The sequence below is a fragment of the Equus asinus genome, chromosome 20 (assembly GCF_041296235.1).
Source record: "Equus asinus isolate D_3611 breed Donkey chromosome 20, EquAss-T2T_v2, whole genome shotgun sequence".
Lineage (NCBI taxonomy): Eukaryota > Metazoa > Chordata > Mammalia > Perissodactyla > Equidae > Equus > Equus asinus.
In genome coordinates, this window is record NC_091809.1 from 77290085 (window position 1) to 77314946 (window position 24862).

Below are 24862 nucleotides of genomic sequence, written 5' to 3' on the forward strand. Positions count from 1 at the left end.
ACTTTGAGTAACATACTATGTTCCTTGAGAATTTTATCCTTTATGACACTGTATATATGTATATGCATCTTTTATCAGAGAAATTGATCAAACACTCACTCATTTCTCCCCCTCCCACATAAACAACTGGCTACTGATCAATGTTGCTCTAAAACCATAAAATTAGCCTTGAAAATTCACTATGTGCCAGATGCCTTCACATGTGTGAATTAACTCTCACAATAACTTCATGGCGTAGGCATTATTCAAACTATTTTACCAGTAAGGAAACAGAGATTCCAAGAAGTAAAATGACTATCCAGAGCCACCAGCAAGCATTGGTTCTGAATTTAAATGCAGAGCTTATTAACTCCAAAGCATATCAGATTTTCTCCACATTGTTTGGAGGAAAAACGTAACATGATCATTAACCCAGGAAGTAATCAAAACGTAAAAATTCTAGAAAAGAAAACAAAACTGAAGAAAAAAATAGATAATCAAGAAATGATATAATTGAGTTTTGAAGTAAACCATTGGTTCTGCTTGAGGTAGCGGCCTGTTTGAAGGGAAAGGAACTAAGAATCATTGAGGGCCTATTCTGCCTTTACCCTGTGAAGTGGATATTGATATTCTTACTTTAGAGATGAATAAACTGAGGCTGAGAGGGTTAGGGAGCTTCCCTAGGCATTCATCCAGGAAATGGTAGCATAGAGTTATAATCCCAGCAATCTAGTATGGAGGCCACATGCTATTCACCATGATTGATAGGCTATATCTTCTTAGTATAATGGGTGCCACAAATGGCTTCCAATTCTCCTGTTTTAAGTTAAGGGGTTTCACGATACATTTGAATGGGACATAAGACAGGTGCAACCTTGTATATGTGCCCCCACTCTAAATCCTAGTCCTCTGATTTAGACTTGGTTAGTATAAAGGAAATATTCATCTTGTTGCATCATGAACTCATGGAGTCAGCAGCTGAACTCAGTTGAGGACTCAATACTTGAATGTGAAGAAAACTTGTTTGCTTGACGATTGGCAGTTTTGTCTGATTCTTGGCACTGAGATAGTATGAACAGGTGTGAAGTAAACAACTCCAACTTCATCTTAAATTTCTCACATCAAATATTCAGGGCTCCCCTAGTGCTATGAAATCTCCCTGCTTCTCTTTTACTTACACCCCCAGCCAGGTTCCATGGTCTGTAAGATCAGCTGTTAGAAACTAAGATTTCTAAGTACTTTATAGAAAGGCAACACGAGCTTGAGTTCTTAACTCTTTTTACTCTGTCTACCCTTTTGGCAATCTTGAGAAGTTCATGGGCTCTTTCTCAGAAAAATGTGTGTAAATGTCTTCAAATTCATAAAATAAAATGCACAAACCAATCAATTGCATTATAATATACTTGTGCAAATATTTTTCTAAAAAGTTATTAGTATAGTAATGTGTTCTTCTTTTAAATTAATTAAATAGCAAGGTATGACTGTGAGTCTATACCAAAATTTCAAAATAGTAATGACTGCAAATCATATTTCAATATATCTACAATACCAGTAATGTGATATGAATATACCTGTGATGACCTCTATTAGTAATAAAAATCACAGTAATGTTAATACTATTGTTTGTTACCTAAATTATCTGTATTTATAATTGAAGGAAATGCTATATTTCAATTGGTGATAGTAAAAATAAAGATGGAACTTTTTTTCCAAGCAAGTTACAAGTTCCATGGATCTATACACAGACCACCAGGGATCTGAAGACCCCTGAAGTCTTTGCTATTTGCCTTGGTAGGCATTTCACATACATTATCTGCAACCCTTGTAATATCTTATGAGGTGGGATCAAGTAACCCTCCTTTGACAGATGAAGAAGTTAAATCTCAGAGAAATAAAGTGACTCACTTATGGTTAGATACACGAGTGACGAGGCTGTTATTCCAACCGAATATCTAGTCATCCCAGTCTGCTCTCCACTCTACCACCAAGCTCAACCCTGCTCTAATAATTACTCTCTACCTCACACCATTTCGTGTTGTATGAATCCTTCTATAGCAGAAATTCTTAAGCAGTAATCTAAGGAATACCCAAGATGCCACTTAGAAGGCAGACTAATAAGCTCCATGAGGACCTTGTTATATTTGCATTCAAGTCAGAGATAAGATTTGAGTGAAGAAGGCTCCACGAAGAGAAGAGGTGAACCCTCTAGAGAAGGTATGGTGGATATGGAGTAAAAACTACTTAATATTCATAGATGTGATATAGTAAGTTTGCAAAACAGGCAAACAAACTAGTTCAGTAGCATTATGATATAATCTAGGGAAGTCTTGCTGTGTAAGGAAAGCACTATAAAAAAATCACATGGATTCTAAAAGAACATTAATAAGGATTTCTTTTCTTATCCTCATTTGAAAATTGGTTAAAAAAGTTGTGTCAGTCCCCAAAGATGCGACATGCTCCTAAAAGCTACTGGGACACTATGGAATGGTTGGCTGGGGGTTTGACTGGCTCTGGGATGAGATTGCTCCTTAATCCTGGCTTTGTCATTTACTAGTTGTGTTGTATTAGTGAAATTTTTTAACCCTCCTTTTGCCACAACTTTCTCATCAGGAAAATGAAGATAAAAGTTCTCATGATATTGGTGGTGGTGGGGTATGTGTGTGTATGAATTAAATGAATAAATGTGTGTAACTTTTCTATGCCTCAATTTCTTCATCTTTAAAATGGGAATCATTAGTATGTACCTCATAGAGTTGTTATAAGGGTTATATAACTATAAAGCCCTGAGGACAATGTCTGATATATAAAAAGCAATATATGTGGGTTTTCTTTTGGTTTTTGAGGAAGATTAGCCCTGAGCTAACATCTGTGCCTATCTTACTCTATTTTACATGTGGGACACCTGCCACAGCATGGCTAGATAAGCAGTGCATAGGTCCACGTGCAGGATCCAAACGAGTGAATCCTGGGCCAGCGAAACAGAACATGCGAACCTAACTGCTACACCACTGGGCCGGCCATATATGGGTTTTTTTTTAAATGTAGATTTCAATGAACAGTGAGATTTTGATGCTTAGCAAGCTATTCTTATTATCAGAGCCTCAGGTTTCTCATCTGCAAAATTGGGTTGATGCTTTCTACCTTACCTTGATGCTGAGATTGAAAACATGAATGTCAGCAATTATATTTGAACTTATTTCTTACTAAAAAACTTGAGCCCTTGATATGACATCATTCTGATAAAATCTCTAAGCCTGTTCATCACATTCCGCCACTCTTGGCTGCATGTTTTCTATCATAGGTACATTGCAGCTGATTATTCTGGGCGCTGGTTTTTATCAAGACCTCTAATGACTTTTGGTATTATTTCTAATAATCCTATACTTTTAAGAATTATTCTGTTTTCTGGAAATGTTTACTTAAAGTATCCCATGTTTACTATGATTTTTTTCTTAAAGGTTTAAAGTTTTTCCCACGATACATTAGTTAATTTTTCTGTGACCCTGAGGCACCTGGTCAGTATCCATCTTCTGGAGAACTGATGGCTTGCCACAGGAGTGCATCTTTGGTCATTATTACATACTACCCTCAGCAATTAGAATCAAAAGGAAAAAGAGAAATCACAAAGGTCTTAAATGACAAGCCTTGGTAAGGAAATTCATTTTTATTATGTCTGGAAACAAATTATCTCGATGGGTAGAAAATAGGTAGGTTTAATACTTGGATATACAGATAACACTTGTCTAATCAGTGCATGTATTGGTTATTTGGAATTTGCTGAAAACATTTTTCCCTTCAGTATACTACATATTCCCTTTAAAATCTTATTTATATTATGCCATTTTTTTGCTGAGTTTGCAAGTTTTGTAATTTTGGTCCAAACCCACTTCAAGCCATCAGTTCCCATGAGGTAGAGTTCAACAACAAGACTCACATGGAGAAGACACACTTGGTCCTAGTCGGCCTACATATAGGTAGCTGCAAGACTTCCTTTAGTTCCCTTCTTGCCATGAAACTCAATTCATCCTCCAAACTGCCGCCATGCCTATCTGAAAAGCAAGCCAACAAAAGACTGCTTACATAATTCCTTTCAATTCAAAGTCCTTGGCGTGGCATGAAAAGACCCTTAGGGGTAGACCAAAGCTTCCTTTCTAGCCTCATCTTTTGCTTTGCCCCACACACCCAAGTCTTTCTATCCAGTTCTCGTTTTGTGTCATCTTTCCTAACTACATGTTCTTAATCCATGTAAAGAAACATCCATTCCCTTATCTCTTCCAGCACCCGAAGCCTGGTAAGCACTCACCACTGGTCCTTTACCACTAACCAGATGTTACATTTTCTCTGAAACTCATTTTCTCCCCTTATGTGTCTTCTTCCTTGGTATCATTGGAGAACTAGTTTGGTGTCTGAATGTTCTTTTTATTTCTGTGAGCTCCTTCAGAATCAAGGCTGTTTTTCAGTCTTTCTCTTTCTCAGCCAAGAGCATGCCTAGTGTATAGTAATGCTGAATGAAAAGATAGATCAATGAATGAATGAATAAATACATGAATGAACAAATGAGTACGTTTTATAAAGGCCTCTTGAAATGTAATCTCTGTGAAGTCTTTCTCAGTTTCACCAGATAGGGTTAATCACTCCTCCAGGATGTGTATAAGCGCATGTGATATGCCCTACATCAGGCTGCAATGACATTTTTCACATGTCTATTAAGCTCAATATGCTGTGAGTTCCTCTGAAGTGACCATGCTTTATTCATCTATTCAGTCTCAGGTCCACACAATGGTAACCCATGGCAGATGCTCTGTATTTTTTTTTAAATAAATGACTGATTGATCTGTGTTCTACACATTTTTTATGCCCATGAATGGTTTATGAAATCTTGAAATTGCTCCAGAGGAGAAGATCAATTGGTCTTTTCAGATGGATGCTGTCAAGTGAGTCATAATCCAGTTCAGCTGTTTGCTGGTTCATTCTACTGAAATAAAGACTCCTGGTTCTTACAGCTGTGTGTTCTCCTGCAATCACACAAAAAATCCTTTTCAATAGTAAGAATAGTGAGTTGAAGAGATATTAAATCGCATTCGGGGAAGAGATATCAACAGGTGACCAATTAGCCACAAAGAATAGGTGTCTATCCTTGAAGTTTTCCGTTGGGACTGTTTCTCCTTGCATCTCAGCAGGATATAGATTTGTACTTGAGTGCAGCTTCCATGTGATTCGGCAAGCCCAAGAGTACTAATTCACACGGGGTTCAAAGTTCTTAAAAGCCTCATAAAGGAGGAAAGTGAGAATCTTTTGGGCAGTTTTGCCACACATAGGGAAGTTGGACAGGAGGATCTTCAAGGTTTACCCATCCATATTTGAATCCCCTGAGTGCCCTCTTGCTTTGTGATTGCCCAGCTTCTGGACCATTTCTTCCAGTGCTAGAAAACTGCGACCTATGACAGCTGTGCCTTTTTTCAGACTGCTTTGACTATTAAAAGCTTTTCCTTACGGTGAACTTAAATTTGTCTCCGTTGATCTTAGAATCATTCCATTATTTTGTGATACCATTTCAGAGATACAAGAACTAATCCTATTTAGCAGGATGTAGTTCCGTCACCTCCTTTTCTTATAGCATGGACTGACTCCCTCAAATATTAATCTAAATTATTTTCTCTTCTGGTTGTTAATCAAGACTTGAAAGTTTTCCGTTAGGTGTTTGCTGAATTAATTCCTTCCAATATATACCCACTGCTACTTGTTGCTTAACAAACTCACGCATAATATATTCGGAACTGAATAGAGTGCTTACCACTGAATAAATTGTAATGCTCATTATAATGATAGTTATCGTTTTAATATTAATGATAATTATCATCCTCATTTGCATACTAATCCCATGGTCAAAAATAAGGACAAACAACTGTCTTGTCTATATGCTTAATCCTATGAAAAAACATTTTTCTTTTATGTGAGATATAAAATTTTATAGCTATAGATTCCCAGTAAATTGTAAACACAACAGGTTATTATCTGTGGGAATAGAGAGAAAGTAATAAGTTTGAGCTAATTATGAGATATAATTATTAGGACATGGAAATTCATTGGATGTGGAGTATGAAAAAGCAGAAGTTGTCAAGAACCCCTTTCAGGTTATTGGCTTAGGTGTTTGGGTGCATGATTTATAATCTTGTGGGGAACAAGATGGTAGGGGGAGAAGATAATGAGTTAAATTTCGTACCATTGACTAAGATGCAGAGTGGAGTGATAGGCAGTTGGAAGTAGGGGTTTATCACAAATATGGAGAACATCACAAAAGGTCTATCCTTGTGGTATGAACGTGGGTATAATAAGGGTAAATACGGTAGGAACTTGTGGGAGTGAACAAGACCCTGCAAGAATTAAGTCTAGAGTAGTTAATCAAAAGGGCCTTCCAATCAATTCTGAGCAACCCAGCTTTAGGATGTAGCTAAAGGAAGAGCAATGTCTCAAACAGTGCATAATTAGTCAATAATTAGGAACCTACTCATCTGGTGAAATCATTTTCCTTAATGAGCATCCCCACATATGCCCACATGAAATAAAGCACTCTAATTCTTTAATATTAATTCATTGTATTCCTTCTGAGCCCGAGATGATCTTTCTACTCTTCTTTGCTATTTAAATCATTTCCACCCTTCCAAAAGTAGCTCAGGCTGCGTGAAGGGCTTTACTACTTAGAGCTCTGTTGATCACTGGCTTCCCTGGACAGCTTCTCCAGCACATTTATAGTCTGTCCTGTGGAATTCGATACCCATAGCTTCTCTTCTTTAACTTTTAATCTTGTTTCCCAACTAAGTTATGAACCTCATATGTTCGATTTCTTTCCCTGTCCTCCTGTGATTCAGGCACATTCTAGTTGCTAGATGCAGGGGGTTGTGGAAGGCAGCTCGAAGGAGGGAGTAGGGAGAAATGTTGGCAAAAGAAAGATATTTATTGATTGACTCTCTATACGCCAAAAAAAAATTAGAATAGCATCTGAATTAGCAAAAAGAACCACATAGTACCTGTGTTCGATATTTTTTAATGACTAAACTGAGCAATCATAAAATCAATTTATTTTCTGCACATCCCCTGTGATACAATACGACAGAGTAATAATTTATTGATCTATGGACTACAGATGCTCAAAATAGTCGTGTGATGATATCAGTTTTTTCAGCCACTACAATATTACGCCTGAGATATTACAAGCCTCATTCAGTTATTTTGGCCCTGGAGGTTATTGCACGGATGGCAATGAAATTCTCATTTTCTAATGAAATGTCCCAACTATAATCATTTACCAGGACAAGACTCTGTCACTAAGTTTCTCTTCGTGTGATCAGGATGCATTTCAATGATCCAGCTAAGAAGAGCAAGAAAATAGCATTTCCTAGGCTCCAAGTTAGACATGGTCCCCTTAGTAATATTGGAAATGTAGCGCATAGGAAGTTTTTAATTCATCGAAGTCGGGAGTCATGTTTTCCATACCATCCTACCTTCTTTTGCTGCTCTAGTAAGATGCCAAAGAAGAGTGTCTGGCAACACTGTGGCTGCTAGCTAAGTCACTAATTCTGCTAGAAGTACCGGATCCTCCAATAACTGACCACATGAGTTTGAGGTAAATCTTCAGGGAAACATCCCATCCTTTCTTTACTCTTTTACTTAAAAAGAAAGTTTCCTGTCACCAAATAATTGAGACTTTTTTCTTTCACTGAGAACAAATGTTCCTTTTCTTTCCTTCTGATCCTGTCCACCAAAGATAAATATAGGACTTCCCAAATAGGACTCTAGCTCTGATTGTTCACCTTGAGTTTCAGACCAACTATTTTTGAGCATTTTCTTCAGTGGGTGCTGCAGATATGTCAAACTGAAATTTCCCCCAAAGTCCAGTCATAATCTTTGCTCCTCTAAACCTGTCCTCCTGTATTTGCCTTCTCAGCTGGTAATCCATGGAACTACTCAAGTCAAAAACCTTGGGGACCATCTTGATCCCTTCTCTTTCTCATTCATTCTGTCTCTCCCGCACTTGAATTACTCCACCTGGTCCTGCTTATTTTAGCTCATAAATATCACTTACATTTCCTCTATAACCTCCGTGCTAATATTCATTGCCCTACCTCAGTCTTATCGTCTCTTAGTTAGAATACTGTAATAGCTGCTGAAGTGATCGCTCATTGTAACCAGATATATATAGACAGATTTTTCTTGTTCTCTCAGGCCTGAGCTGAGGTCAAAAGGCATTCCATATTCCAAAGTCAAGGAGTCATCTATAGTTCAGGCCACCCACCAATCTCAGCTTTTTGAAAGATTCACGGACAGAACTAGTTTTATTGCAAAATGTTGCCATTTCCTTTCCTCAATTACAGTAGTCCTCCCTTATTTGTGGTTTCACGTTCTGCAGCTTTAGTTATCTATGGTCAACCGTGGTCTGAAAATATTAAATGGAAAATTCCAGATACGAACAATTCATAAGTTTTAAATTGTGCGCAGTTCTGAGTAGTGCGATGAAATCTCGCAGGATGGGATGTGAATCATCCCTTTGTCCGGTGTATCCATGCTGTATATACTACTTGCCTGTTAGTCACTTAGTAGCTGGCTCGGTTATCAGACCCGCTATTGCATTATCACAGTGCTTGTATTCAGGTAACCCTTATTTTACTTACTATTGGCCCCAAGTGCAGAAGTAGGGATGCTGGCAATTCAGGTATGCCAAAGAGAAACTATAAAATGCTTCCTGTAAGTGAAAAGGTAAAAGTTCTGGACTTAATAAGGAAAGAAAAAAGCCATACGGTGAAGTTGCTAAGCTCTATGGTAACTTTAATTACAGTGTATTTTTGTAATTGTTCTATTTTAGTTATTGTTAATCGCTTACTGTGCCTAATTTATAAATTAAACCTATGACAAAGGTATGTATGTATAGGAAAAAACAGTATATATAGAGGTAGGTACTATCTGTGGTTTCAGGCATCCATCGGTGGTCTTAGAACGCATCCCCTGTAGATAAGTGGGGGTTATTGTATAAGAAAATGCCTTTGAAGGGAAAGACTATAGGGGAGGGAGTTTGATCTTGTATAAGATGCAGTGTTCCTCTGGAGAGGCTTTCCGTTCCCTAAATCCAAGAGAATCAACCATGAGGTTGAGGATGTCCACAAGCAGCATGCTGATACCACAATTCCAGGATGGGTCCTTGCTTGGTCTGAGGGTTTGCTCATCTGAGATGGGTATGTGTGCAGAAGGGGTGGAAAATGGGCACAGGAAACTGGAAGGATGTGGCAGGGCAAAGAGAGAAAGCATCAGTTGAGCATGCTGAACTCCTACCATCTGATCTGATCTGATAAGCACAAAGGGGAGGTGAGTTCCTCTAGGTTCTAGCAGACCCTGAGCAAAGTTGTGGTCTCCAGGCTGAGGCAACCCAGAAGCAAGGGGCCACAGGGTGGACTGCTGATGGGGGCACCAGGATATGAGAGGTGGATCCCTCATGCCATGAGACTGTGCCCTGTGTAGGCCCCATGGGCTCTTTCAAAATCTGACACATGCATTCCTCAGGAGAGCCAAATCTGTTCACTTACCATGGAGGGTAAAAGTCTCCCTCAGCGTTGTCACAGAAGCAGAGACAATAAACGGCATAAGGGTATTCCCACCTTCCCTTTGCTTCTCTCCTGGTCCCATCAGTTGCTCTTCCCATTATAGCTATTGCCCTTAGTTCAAACGTGTTTTATGAATATTAAATGATATTTTCTTTCTTAACACAGTTGGAATCAGAGTATATATACTACTTAGTGATTTGCTTCTAAATTTAGTAATATGCTGTGGACATCTTCCTATAGATAGGTGATTATCATTTTTTAAGCTATAACACAGTATGCAATTTTGTGTAATTACCAAAGGTTATCTAACTGGCTCATGTTTTAATTTATAGAGGAAATAAATACATATGGAACAAAACCTTTAAAACAATGCAAATGGATATAATGTGAAAAACAAACTCTTCCCTCGATTAGATTTTTAATGATCAACATTATAACTTAAAATAACATAGTCTTGTCTTTGATGGCTTAATTTTAAAAAGTTAATGTTTATTCTCTTTTCTATCCTTTCTCTTTTCTTCCAGCTCATTCTTAAAAGTTTATAGTGATATGATGCTTATATTCCATTCTATAATTGTTACTAGGTTTTATTTGCATAGCTACCCATTAATTCTAAAATTTTAAAATAAATAAATGTTTGTGTTTTCTTTTTCAGCCCTGTTAGGATTTTATTCTTTTTGTGGTTGTTGTAATAATATTTTCTGGTGGTCAGTAAGGTGCTATTATAGATAGAAGGCCAAAGTATGTGCTTAGTTGTCCTTTCAACCCAGAAGTCCTGTAAATATCTTTAACAATTGGACAGAGGTGGGAGAGCCTTCCTCTCCATTAATTTTTTTTTTGCTGAGGAGGATTTGCCCTGAGTTAGCATCCATTGCCAATCATCCTTTTTCCTTTTGCTTGGGGCCCTGAGATTGGCCCTGAGCTAACATCTGTGCCAATTGTCCTCTATTTTTTTGTATGTGGGACACTGCCACAACATAGCTGATGAATGGAGTATGTCCACACCAAGGATCCGAACCCATAAACTCGGGCTGCAGAAGCAGAGCACACAGAACTTTAACCACTCAGCCACAGGACCAGGCCCACTCTCCATTAATTTTAATGATATCAACAATAAGTTTGAAAGCCAATCCCACTTTCCAGATGAAGCAGTTGTTTGTTCCAAGTAAAAAAGAATAAGGAACGCTTAAGGAAGGCAGATAAAAGAAAGTTTATGCTTTACATTCCTTTTGAAAAAAGTTATAAACTATGTCTGGGAAGATTGTTTCAAAGCTGCTATACAATGGGAATAACTTTTCATTCACTTGCAATCTTTGCCCTCCTGTTCCCTTGAAATGGCCTGAAACATACCCCTTTTGGAAAATCACAGAATAAGGCTTTTCTTGCTATAGAAACTCCTGTGTTTGCCTGCACTTTGCAAAGAATAATAATATTTAGCTAACGTGCTGTAAATGGACTGTGGCCACATGCCTTCCCAGCTAGGATTCATCATTTGGCTAGTGTGTGTGAATATTCAAGGCCCGGACAAGAAGGGGCAAGTTTCTGGGATAGTGGCATGGGTTTCTCATAATTTAAAATGGGATAAATATAAGCAAACCCATTTCTCTGGGACCTTTATAGCTTTGGAGTGAATTATTTCTATCTACAAAACAGAGAACCTGCTGTGCGATATTTGTAAACAGCAATTTTGTTCGTAAAAACAACATAAACCTTTTATGTGCCTGCTGCCCATTTCCTAACCGCATTTGGTTGAATGTGTCTCACATATCAATGGATGCTAGCACAGAAAAGACATGCTCTATGCAAATATTTCTTCTCACCAGTTGCTATGATTAATCAAATGGGCCATCTATCTAATAAAATTACGCCTCATGCAAATTCATGGTGGCTGTAGCACAGCTGTGTATGGCTGCCGCTCTTGCTGCAGCTGCTGCTGCACAGCATGCATTATCCTCTCATGGATGCAATTCCTGTGTGCTTGGTATAATACGTATGGTAAGCCTAGGGGCTTTCTAACACTGCCTTTCTCATTTTAGCATCTTCTAGCCAATGGTATTTACAGGGGTCCATCCAGAGAGGAAGGAGTGTTTCCTTTCTAGTCTGGAGATTCCATGGCAGCTCTGTTTCATGTCATGGAATTATAGGGGGGAAGAGAGACTCCGAGCCTCAGATCTTACCAACATTTGATTGCAATCACTGTAATGAGAATTATTGAACCAGTAAAAGAGTAGACTCACTGTGTACATCTGGCCTGCTCATCTGTTTCTGGAGATTGGGGCTTGGATGGGGCCTCAGCATGGAGTTCTATGCTGGCCTCAGTAGCTGAGATCTGCTTTTCTTTTAATTTTCTTTGGTTGATTCATTCCTATTTTCATTAGACAGTCCTTCTCCTAATAGTGTGCATTAGTAGAAATAGTGTAGAGTTTGGATGGCAGCTCTGCCATTTTCTAGATGTGCAAGTTGCTTAATCATTCTGAGCCCATGCTCTTCAAACTTTGTTGCCCTGCCCAACTTTCCATTGCCTTTTACATCTCTGCTTAGCTGTTCTCTATTTTCCAGGAAGACTTCCCTGATCCTGAAAGATCAAATCAGCAGTTTCTCTTTTATGATCCTTTTAAATTGATTGCATATGGTTACTGTAGTCTTGAGTATTCTATACTTTGTTGTCTTTGTCAATTATCTTTGTCTCGCCAGTACCCTGGGCCCTTTAGAATCAGGAGCTATGTGTTGACCATTATCTTACCCTTGTTTGTTGCAGAATGCCTAAAACATTTCGGTGATTAATGTTTGTTTGTTAAATAAGTGTGTAATCAACATAAATATATACCAAGACACTCAGTTGCAGGAAATGACTAATTTATTTTTCTCCTATGTCCAATTATACAAGGAGGCATTCCCACATTCTAGGGTTGCCTGGAAATCTAACTTCAGTTCTTCAAGGATAAGGGAAGGATCAAGAAATTGTTCCCTAGGATCATATAAAAAACTATGCTCTCACAGTTCAGAAAAACTAAAGAAGTGCCCATTGGTTTTAAATTTATCACAGATGCCACCATTTGGGCTGGCTGACTCACAGGGGCCATTGAAAGATGTGCTCTTGCACTCTGGCTGTGTTGGACATAGGGATATCTGCTGAGTTCCACTCTCCAAAAACACCCATGGAGTAGACTTGGCTGAAATTTCTACCTGCCCTGGGGGGCTGTATACTGATGATGCCCAAAGAACACCACTAGAAACCCATAACACTCAGTCTTCCCAGGTTATGGCAAGCCAACCCTCTACCCACTGCTCGGATGACAACCCTGTCCTTCTCAAATTGCCAGCCACCATACCTAGCTAAACAAAGATCTGGGCCACATGGGGCACAGGGATAATAGCCTTTAGAGTCCTCTATGAAATACAAGATATTAATCTCTATTCCACCCCCACCCTGACAAAAGAACCCAGAGAGTCATCGGAGTGAGAGGGGGAAATGAGGGAAAACTTTATCTTTCTTATTCCTACAGTAACTAGAGCAAGACAGAAATTAAATTTCAAAAAATCATCTTACTGCAGCTGAATGAACTAATTTGTTAATCAATGAAATTGAATGCCCTACGTCATAAAGTTATCGTGATGGTTGAATAACATAGGCATCCTCTGTTCTCACCTTTTCAAAGTTTCACAGTGTGCAGCATCTGATTGTGCACAATCTGTGTTTGACCACGCTGCAACACTAGCCCCACAGTGTGTGCATTGCACCAGATGTTGGGCATGTTCATCAGACTCCAATTAATGACCTCAAGTCCCCTGAAACTTAAAGTTCTCCCCGGGAATGTTTCAATCATTTTCTACCTGCATTTCTCTAAGCTGCTAGGGTATCTTTTTGAAAGCATTAATATTGTTACTTTATTAGTGCCAATCTGGAAGGTCATCATCCACAGAAGCAGTGGTGGACAGCATAGCAGATCCTTGACAGCTTGAGCTGTGTCTTCATACAGACAATTCTCATCCCAAGTTCATTACCCTCTAGAGCTGCAACATTGATAACTCACCAGTTTTGTAACATTCAGTTTCTTATCTTTCAGTTGAGAGTAACAACAGTACCTACCTCATAGCGTTGTAATAGTGATTACATAAGATAATGCTTATGTAGCTCTTAGCACAGTGGCTTGCAAATAATAAATATTAGTTATTATTGTCAACGAAAATAATCCGTAACCAATCTATAAATGAAAATTTGAGAGAGTTTATTCTGAGCTAAAATGTGAGGACCATGGCCCAGGGCCTTTCCTCCCGAAGGAAGAAAGGGCACCAAAGAAGTGGGGTGTACAAAGTGGTTATATACCCCCAGAAAGGATGTTTCACATATGATTGAAATGTCCCTTTTACAATAGTGGCAAGACTGCTCTGTTGGCACAGTGATTGATGGACACAGCAGCTAGATCTTCTGTCTTGGTGAACACAGCAGGGTGGCAGGTCTGTTGTCTCAAGCTGAGTGGTCACAGCTGAGCTGGATGGTCAAAGGTGAGCACAGCAATCAGTTCCTAGCCTAAGGAAAGATGCTTATGCTTAAGGAAATGCCAATGTCGGGGGAAGTTGCACCTTTATCTTAAGGCCATTTGTTCTTGCCATAGTAAATGTTTAAAGCAGATATACAATGCATGCTCGATGGCCATGTCAGGCCCTTTTGGAAAAACAAAGTCAGGCTTAATTAGGTTTACACCAAATGGCTTCCTTATATACTCCAATATATCCTATTGCTTGCCATTTCTATTTGTCATTATTATTAATAAACTTAAAAGTTGTTGCCTTTCCTATAAAGATAACCCAGTTAATGTGTACATCACCCTATGCAGCCTTGTCCTTTTCATCTATATAGCAGTACAACTGTATATAAGAGAAATTTAAATATCTGTGTAGCTAGCTACCTGGTTTGCTCAGTACACAGGTATTGACTGCCCTCTGTGTGACAAGTTTGGTGCTAGGCTAGAACACCATTTTCTGTTCTTAAGGGGTTTCTAATGGATAAAAAGAAACAGTCGAGTCATGACAATACATTGAGACAAATATTATTCATTAAGTAATTTAAGAACTGTGTATTGAGTGTTAACTCTCTGGCAGGTATGGTTGTAGGCTGACATGCGGCCTGACTTTGAGAATGCAGAGCCAGAAAGTCCTCCCGGCCTGAAACAATAAGGAAAATCTTCCCAGGGGTGGGAATCTTTGGTCTGAGTCTTGAGAAATGAGTAGGCTGTGAAGAAGGTGGGAAGCATGTTCTAGACGCAGTGAGAAAGAAGTCCAGGTGCAGACTGAAAGACTGTGGTGGATAGGAGTGGCTCAGGGTAGTGTGGACTGGCTGAAGATGAGCAGGACCCAGATAATTCAGAGGCTTTTATAAGATGCCAGGGAAGAAGAGCTTTATTCTAAGCAAAAAGTGGAGCTCCTCAAAGGTGCGCAACGACTTAGGAATTTGTCTGATTTCAAAGAAATGTGCTCTGACGTTGTTCTGAGGACCAACAACCCTGCCTTTTGCTTTCACATGAAAAGAGATGACCATGACAGTAGGTGTGCAGGCTTTAATAGAGCTGCAGGCACGGAATCTGTTGGAGCCAAGTGTAGTGGGTAGTTGAACAGAAATGAGGAATTTGGTCCGGGCCCTTCAGGAGGTTGTGATTCATTGTAAAGTTGGAAGATAACTGAATATGATTTCCATATCACATAAATGAATATAATTTGAAACAAATGAAGGAAATTATGTGTTATGTGTCTTTATCAGGCATTACAGGTACTTTATACTTATTTGATCACTTAATCCCCAACTATTTAGTGTGTTGTATAATGTTGGCTTAAAGCAAAAGCCCAGATGATAGCATGGAGACTGAAAAATCAGAACTTGGCTAGGATCACATGGACAGGAATAAGGGAAGCCAGAGGTGAATCCAGGCCTGTCTGGATCCAACACCCATCTGCTTTCCCTCCATCACTCAGTGACACAGGGCATGAACCAGCTGGGGAAATGTCTTCTTATCCCGCCACCGGGAATTCCTCTGATTTTCTGGAGGAGGGTTGAAAAAGACTAAAGAAGAATAAAATAGTGTGGCAGCGAGGTCAGGGTGAGGACACATGGCCCTGGAGAGGTAGAACCTGTCCCTGCAGTCCCTCTTCAGGCAGCACTGCTGCAGAGGCTGCCTGGCAGGTGCCATTGCACGGACTTACTGAGGAGAGATAAGCATGAGATGGTTGCTTTTGAGGGGAGCCCAGCAGCGCAGGCCAGGTAACTTGCTACATCTCAGTGAGTCTCAGTGTTGCTTCTCAGGGGCACACAATTGAATAACAGTTCTTATTAATCAAAGACAATGCTCCAGTGTATCCAAGCAATGACTCAAAATAAAATTTCTTAGAGCTTAAGTAAGAGTCAAAAAAGACAGTAACCACTGACATGTTAACTCATTTCTTGGTAAAACAGGACATAAATATATCAAACTTAAATAATCTCCCTCCCAATTTGATTTGATTTCAGAGCTGTACAGAGGGTCAAGGAGAGGAAAACCATATACTGGAAATTGTGTGTTTTCTTACTTTCTAAGGACTTTCTTTTCGCAATTCCTACCGAATACTTTTTCTGTGGTTTTCCTAAATGCCTTCTCACTGTCCCTTTGCTGGTCTGAGGCATAATTTGTCATGTCAGAGATTCCGTCATTTTTCATTCTCACCTGGTATCATTTTGGGCTGACACATGATGTGGGCACAGTGCCCCATTTCAGCAAGGCAGCCGAGCTGTGGCGGAGCTTCCATTGAGGGGTCATCTCTCTTGATCGCTGGCAGATTGGATTAAACCCAAAGCAAGGGGTGCTTTAGTTAGCCTTAATTGGGGCCTGCAGTACATATGTTTTGTTCCAGATGAGACAGCCTGATGAAAAAAGCAGCAGGAAGTCATTAGAAACAAGTAAATAAGGACCTGTTAAAGATGGGGGGTGAAGTGGCAGAACGCTCAGAAAACAGATTACCTTTGTTTTCAAGTTAGAAAGAAAAAGGCAAACAATCATGCTGAAGAATTTGTGAACCTTATCTGCACAGTTTCCAGCAGCTACTTGTCACTTTCTATTTTTGTTTACAGGTAAAAAATGTTGGTATATAATTAGTATTTTTTCTTGTTCAAAAGGTAACAACTCATGACCACATTTAATTTGTAAATTTGGATGTCATAAAATAATTACTGCTACCATTTATTGAGTGCTTCGTATGAATCAAGCAGTATTTTTACAGCTGGGATTTTACAGTGTTTTCATAGGCAGTGCCCAGATACACTGCAAGGGATCAATATTATTATGCCATTATACAGAAGAGAAAACTAAGACTTAGAGCGGTTCGGTGTCTTCCCCAAAGTCACCCAGCTAACATGTGGCAGACTCAGGATTAAGCCCAGGTCTTGTGTGTTTTGGTTACTCAGAACTTCAGAGAAGTCAAGAGGGAGCAAATTGCAGGTATTTGGCCTGTGGGCACCTCTATCATTCACAGGTAATTCATCCTTTAAATTTCACACTTTAATTAGTACTTTCCTATGAGAGTTTGTGATAGGCACTGACAAGAGTTATTTGGCAAGTATGTCACATTTAACAGAGTTAAAATTAAGTAGCTGAGCAAGTGCAACAAAGTTTCAAGAGTTTTAATGTACTGTAATATCTGTGCAAACCAGTTTCCCCCATGGAATGGGCCTCTCACAAACCAGGACAGTTTGGAAGGAGGGGAAAAACCTGAGCTTGGAGTCGGAGTTGGAATCCCTGCTGTCATACTGCCATGACCAACGTCTTCTACCCCTCCACTTTCCAACCAACACTAAGTCTCAGGATTCTTGACTCAAAAAGAGAGTTAGGGTATTCCCGGGAGTTTGCTCATCAGTCGTGACTATAAGACACACACAGCAGATTGCACAAAGTGCTGATGCCATATATAGTCTCTTTCCTTTTTCTTTCTTTTTGTGGACTGATGAACAATCTCATGGCCCATGTGGCTATTTAACTTTTCAAGATCCAATGAAGCATTTGGATTATGCAACATAACGGTAATTGACACTGATAAATTTTCATCCCAGTTATGTTTGTAATTACTTTGGATGACATTGGGAATTGGTGAATTTTTCTTCACGTGACACATTTGAGAGTTTTAAATGCTTGAATATTCATCAAAGTAAATGTTACTATTCCAAGTTTTTCCTTTAAAATTATATGTTGGAGCCATTTTCTTTCAAGGAGAATTCCTTTCCTCAAATATCATTGAATAAGAAAATTATTCAATGTAGAAATATTTACTTATTTGTGTTATATATTTTGGAATACAGGACAATCACTCTATAGACATGACAATCCAGACTCTTCAATTTAAGGCAATCTCATCTCTGACCTGGTAGTTTGAAACTCAGAATGTATTTCACAGGTCCCTTGGAAACATGAACTAGTGTGTATATTCTTAGGGCATCTAGGATCATAAACTCTAATTGCCTTTCCACTAAAATTCCCCAGAGGTAAGGAATTCTTGGTCACTGATATAGAACATATACTACATTACCCCAGGCTTATATGGCATTGCCACCCAGGTCTGTGACTGAGTCTTCAAAAGGCCATTTTACCACTCTATCAGACCAGCTAGTTCAAGATGATGGTGAACATGGTAAGACAAGTGAATCCAATAAGAATTAGCCTACTGCCACACTTTGTTCACTGTAAAATGAGTTCCATGGTCAAGAGCAATACTGTATGGAATATCATGGAAGTGGGTAAAGTGTTTTGTAAGTCAATTGATGATAATGTTAACAGATACAGTGGGCGGGGAAGGTAGATCTGTATCCAGCATAAGCATCTTCCAGTGAAAATAAAATGCTTCCTCTTCCTTGATGGAAGTGATCTTACCTAATCAAACTGCTACTAGGTGGGTGATCCCAGCAGAGAATAACGGCATACAGCGGAGGGGATTCTCAGTGTCAGTCTCTGCTGTTGGCTGGTTGGGCAATCAGAAGTAGCTGTAACCAGGTCAGAATTGGTGAGTGGAAGTCCTCCTTGCTAAGATCATGCATAACCACAATCTTGCTGCCATGACCACTTTTTTGTCATGAGCCTAATGGGAAAAAATACTGGAGTAGTTGGGTAAAAAGGACGACTAATGGTTACAAATCTACTATCCATCTGATTATTAAGATCCTCCTTTCTCAGGGCTGCTCTTTGGTGAACATTCACATGGGGCACACATTTTTATACTCTGTCCATTGAGAGAAGTCTGTCCACACATCTCTGCCATCTTGTCATCACTTTCCTAATCATGTCCCTTCCAAGCCCTTGACCATCAAAACCAAACCATTAGCCATTGCTCATGACTCTGTATATACATATGTGCCTCTGGAAAAATGAACCACTTGGATTCTGCTTAAATTTCTGCCCATTGGGAGAATTTTCGTCCACCCCTGTCTTTCAGGGCTGTCCCAGAATGGGTGTGCAATGGGCTTCAGAGCTATAGTACTATAGCCATATACTTTCAGGTAGTACCATCATATTTTGCAGAACCGTTTGTAAACCAGACCTGATTTTTGTTTATTCCTCAGCCAACCAGCCACAGGGAACTCCCCATGAGATCATAGGTACAGGACAGGAGGAAGGAGGTAATACAACAGGAATGAAGCCAGGGGTATCTATGCCACTTGCTCACGTAACTTACATGTTCCTTCAGCAGGTGCCTGAGCCCAATCTTGTATATAAAATTTATGTTTGATGATGGAATGTGTTGCATATTCAACTTTACGGATTGGTAGATCAAACAATACCCAATTCATCATGGGCAATTCAGATTACATGATAATTTAGGGGCTCATTGTCAAGCATTCAGGCTGTATGAAAGTCTAGCACTAAGCCACTGTTACTCACAAATAGAATAGTATCTGCAGAAGATGGTATCGCTTTGCTCCAAATTCTAAGAGTAGGCTCTGTGATTCACCTTTTGGGGCCTGCGCAATGCATAAGGCTTTCCTATCTTCCCTGAATACTACTAGGGCCATTGGATCTGCTGAGTCATACAGCCCAAGGAGCAGAGTCATCTGCCCTGCAATCTGGACCTGTTGCAGAGCCTTTTCTTGTTCTGCACCCCACTCAAAACTTATAGCTTTTCAGATTACTTAGTAAATAAATCAAAGCAGCCTGTCCAAGTGAACTGTTTGTTGCCTCAAAAATCCAAAGTGACACATTAGGTATCAAGCCTCTTTCTCAACAGTAGGAGGGTTCAGATGTAACAATTACTGTGACCGCAGAAAGTATATATCAACACGTTGGCAGACCACAGGTCCCTAGGATATTTCACGTAGTTGACAAGTCCCTGAATTTTTGTGAGAAATTTTTTCCCACTCTGTCACACATGCCTTAAGTATGAATCTATGGTGGCAATGACATCCTTGTCACTAAATCCAATCTGTATGAGATCATGATTGTAAGGGAACAGCATGATGTCCTATGGAATGGAGACCACTATAGTTTTCCAAGATCCATCTGTGTTCTGCACAGGCCAGGAAGGTGAGATGAAAGGAGATAGGGGAGGAATCAGTACTCCTGCGTTTTTCAAGTCATGCATGATGGCTCACTAATCTCTGTAATCCATCCAAAAATGGGGTGGTGCTTTTGATTTACTATTTTGGTAGACAGAGACAGTTCTAGAGTTTTCGTCTTGGCTCTCCCTACCACAAGAAACCTCACACAGATCAGATAACCAATGTGGAAATTCTCTGTTTCCTGAGTATATCTTTTCCAATTTAATGTTGCAGATTTAGAAGAAACTGTAGTATGGATTCAGGAGCTCTCTGTGCTCACTGTGAGACAGACCCAATCCAGAATTCCACTGATGACTTTATCTCCCTAAGTCTGTATTCTAAGTGGGGGAACCAAAATTGAGGTTGGGTTTGTATGGTTTAGTGTCAGCTCAGAGCCAATATCTGGAAATTCTGCAAAAGTCTGATTGATTATTTTGCCTTCCTCATTGCAATCTCCTAATAAATGATGGCAGCTTTCTTTGGGAGAAATATAGGAAGAAGCTTTACAGTATACATTTCTGGTTGTGTAGCAGAGTCCTTCTTCAAGGGGACTTTGCCTACCCTTCCTTCAAGGAGATCTATGTCTGGAATATGGCTTATGTATGAGATATGAACGACTGGACTTGACTCTCCATTATAGGCTCAGACCTAGAGCTTTTCTGATTATACAAATAAAGAAACAGTTTAAAGGCTACTTATCTATTTCAGTCCTAGGAGCAGCACAATTAGTCAATGCCAAACATCTCTGAGGCTCAGCTGATTACGATAAGTGCTTCAGTTATGCTAACCATTGTGGCAACCATACTGACCTTTGCTTTGGCAATAAACTTGGATTGGCACCATTGGATTTGGCAGAAACTTGGATTGCACCATTCCAGGATCCCATGCCTTAAATTTAGGGAGCTTAGGTCAATGGAAGCAGTTTCCTTTGTCGTTTCGGGCTTATAGAGAAGAACATCTCAGAGCTGTTTATGGATGATGGAACTCTTCTCACAAACGCATTTCTCAGAGTCGTGATAACAAGACTGTCCTTTGAACTATTCTAGGAGATATATTTATAAGGTAACTGAGAAGATCTTAAATGATAAGTAATAGCATTCCAATTTCCCTAAGTACTTTCCTCTATTCACCAAAAACATCCCTTCATTTTAACTTTATTTAGTGTGGGTGATTTTTGGTCCAGATTTTATTTAACCAACCAAGTAACTATTAGAGCCACTCCCAGACTCTCAACCTAATTAACTGAATCCAATATCTGATTGCTGAACCCATAATTAATTATGGTCCAATCCAAGTTAATTTGACCTAACCTAATTTTCTATTTTTTCACCCCAATCTTGATTCCAAAGAATCTTTTCCAACACGTTATCCCAGTTTCTGCCTACAAAAACTGTCAAAATCATACATTTATTTTGGCTTGTTTCATACCTTTTTAGGGGTCAAACATTGTCCCTGATCATCTGAAGCCTGTGTGGTCTTAAGTCTGGCTTTAGGTCTAGAAGGAGGGAGCGGTGGTAGTGATATGTTCTGAAAAGGATTAGCAGTTCCTTGTAAGGTAAGTACCTCAAGGGAGGCCTCACATCTCCTCAAGGGAGGAGAGTTGACCAACCTCCTCAGACACCCGTAGAAGAGCTGTTCCTACTGACAAATGAGGCTCAACAGAATTTAATGTTCACTGTTCACGGGTTTGTGAGAATCTGCCCATATGTCTCCATCCTACTTTTCAGAGTTATACTCTTTCCTAATCAATGGCCTAACTTTAATATAAGACATTCTGAGAAGTTGAAAATTCAATTTGCATTGTAATTCAGCTACCTAGAAGATTAGACTTAAGTCGGTTTTCAAAACTGTTGGCTCTTCAGCTATAGGGTATAAGGGTTTATTTTAGGGTCATCATAAAGTTCTTATATTCCTTACATGAACCTTTAGCTGGGAATTTAAACCCCTGAGGTCATCACTTTTTCCCCCAAGTTCTCCAAAGCACTTAGAAGCAATCAATCAATCCATTATACTATTTATTTCTACTAAAATGTTTTATGGCCACAAATATTTGATGACACAAAATTTGCCTTCTCTATGAAATTTATTACAGGCGTCTATAGGTGATATATTTAAATAAGTGTTTTGTCACGGGTACTACTAGTGTATTGGTTACTGCTGGAAAGGGTATTAATCTCTTTAATCAGATCAGGGAACCAACTCCAGAGAACACAGAACTAATTCAGAGAACCCATCATTAAAGTTCTGTTCCTCTGGAATCATTTTCACTATCAAATTTTATATCATTCGAGGTCAAATCAGAAATGCAGAACTACTAGGATGCTTTTGAATAGATGGATAGATAGAACGATGGATGGCTGGATGGATGGAATGATAGACAGATGGATGTGTGTGTATTTATATGTTTGTATGTGAATTTGTGTGTATATACACTCTCACACAACACATGCATCTATATCCATATCTATATTTATGTATATACATAAACACATACATATATGTGTTTGAGTGTATAAATATACATATACAGTAGTACCTATAAAGATATATTATAGAGATATGACATTAGACACTTGTGGAAGATGGTCATACAATCTATGCAAAGCTGTTGTTTTGTGTTTTGTGTTGAGACCTGAAGTCAATGGGTCAGGCATTTTAGAACAGAATTGCACACGAAGTAGTGGACACAAGAACAGCTGGATTCTTCAAGGTTGAGCTGGAACCCTCAAGGATGAACTGGAAACTCTCGGTTTCTCACTACCTATATAGCTCCTATTTTAACATTGGGAGTATCCTGCAAAAAAAGCTAGTTGCTGACCTTCATCACAGAGCAAAATATGCACCAGGCTCAGAAGTCAGGGGAGACGAAGGAGGAAAACTAGCAGGAAATTGAGATTCTTTGGGCCTAGCTAACTGTTTCCCCACACCACCAAGATGAACCTGCTAGCACATAAGTCATAAGTACATGAGCTGCCCCAGGACCTTGTGCCCTGCACTGACTTTCTAACTATAAAAATGAGACGCTCGCTGCTTCACTCCTGCCTTCCAACTCTCAGTCAAAGCATATTGTGTGGCCCAGCTAAACAGGACCCCTGCATGGAAGGTGATTCTGGGAAATGTAGTTCTAGCTTAGCTAAGATGATACAATACAAATCCTCCAAGTCATCGTTAATGTCAAAATCCACTTTAGAGCCACTATTAGATATGGCTATCTTGATATTCCAAAGATCCTAAGTCAATGACAGGACCTGAAAAGCTGTATTTTCACAAAGATCCTTGATTATCCTGATGCCAATCCAGGTGTGGGATCCAGTGTCACAGATGGCGACCTCCTTGAGAGTGGCTACCACAGTCCTGCTAGCTGTTGCTGTGTTCTCAGTACCTAGCATTTTGCCTGGATACATAAGCACTCTAAGGAATGAACAAGAAAATATATGAATAAATATGTTAAAAATGTTGATCATTTCTGATGCTTGGGATTTTTCACTAGCCAAATCAGTCAATGTTCTTAACAACTTCTCTATGTGAGGCATTTGGCCATGTTAGGGAGTCAGTGGCTTTTTTAAAAATCTTTGTGACTTTTCTTCTCTTTTTAAATTGAGATATGATTGACATATAACGTTAAAGATGTTTAAAGTGTAAGATGTTAATTTGACACATTTATATGTTGCAATATGATTACCACCCTAGCATTAGCTAACAACTCTGTTACCTAGTTATCATTTTTTTGTGGTGAGAACAATTAAGATATAATCTCTTAGCAACTTTGAAGCTTATAATACAGTATTGTTGACTGTAAGCACTATGCTATACATTAGATCTCCAGAACTTTTTATCTACTAGTTTCAAGTTTGTCAAGGACTTTAATTTTTTTAAAAATAATATACAAAACAAAAACAAAAATCTTCCCCATGATATGCAAATCCCCAGAATTGGCAGTAGAAGGTCCAGAGGTTCACTGAGCAGCATGGTTCCCAGCGTAGACTTGTCCCAATGAAGAATTTTCGTTGTTCTTAGAGAGCACGGCCTCATGTGAGAGAGCGAGGGTTTGAAGTCACACAGACCTGAATCTACATGCAAACTCTCTCATCTATTGGCTGTTGGCCTGAGGGAGTTATTAAACCTTTCAGCTGTTCTTTGCTTATTTGTGAGTCAGATGAAAATTATCACATGTACTTATCTCCAAGGATTACCGTGATGACTACAGAAAACAATGTATAAGGAAACTCTTGCAGCAATCATGGCCCCTTCTGGAAACTGAGCAAATATTGATTACCTTTCTGCTTTCACAGTGATTTGATTCTTAATAATTCACATGATGATTTAAGGACAATTGTGTTGTGTGAACACATGACTGAAAGGTTAAACGATGACATAAAAATACAAACAGTGATTGCTGTCAGCCGTGTTCTGGGGATTTGTTTTATATCTCTGAAAATATTATGAAGTGAATCAAGCATGGACTGTCGAGCCAGAGAAAATTGGTATAAATCCCAGCTGACAACTGCTCAGTACTTGGCCTTGACAAAGTTACTTACGTTTTCTTAAGCCTTATCCTGTAGTTAAGCTGGTTTAATAATGTGGCACATATAGGATCGTTTTAAGAATTTAATGAATTTAGGATGCAAAGCATCCATTGAGCACATAGCACATAGTGAGTGCTGTTCTCTTTTCCTGTTTTTAAAATTTTATACCTCTGTAACATTAAAGTGCTGGCAATTTATTTATTGTTCTTAAAATTGTT

General features: G+C 39.1%; 2 long non-coding RNA genes across 2 annotated transcripts in view; one reads left to right on the plus strand and one right to left on the minus strand.

The window, feature by feature from the left end:
• Positions 1 to 24862, plus strand: part of LOC123279065 (uncharacterized) — a 1363420-nt gene that overhangs the window by 293351 nt on the left and 1045207 nt on the right. The gene's annotated exons all lie outside the window — the stretch shown is intronic.
• Positions 12414 to 24862, minus strand: part of LOC139041228 (uncharacterized) — a 31595-nt gene continuing 19146 nt past the window's right edge. The window contains exons 3-4 of the long non-coding RNA XR_011496057.1: positions 16268 to 16464; positions 12414 to 14103 (exon numbers count right to left, since the gene is read on the minus strand). This is a non-coding gene — a long non-coding RNA (uncharacterized lncRNA). The remainder of the gene's footprint in view (positions 14104 to 16267; positions 16465 to 24862) is intronic.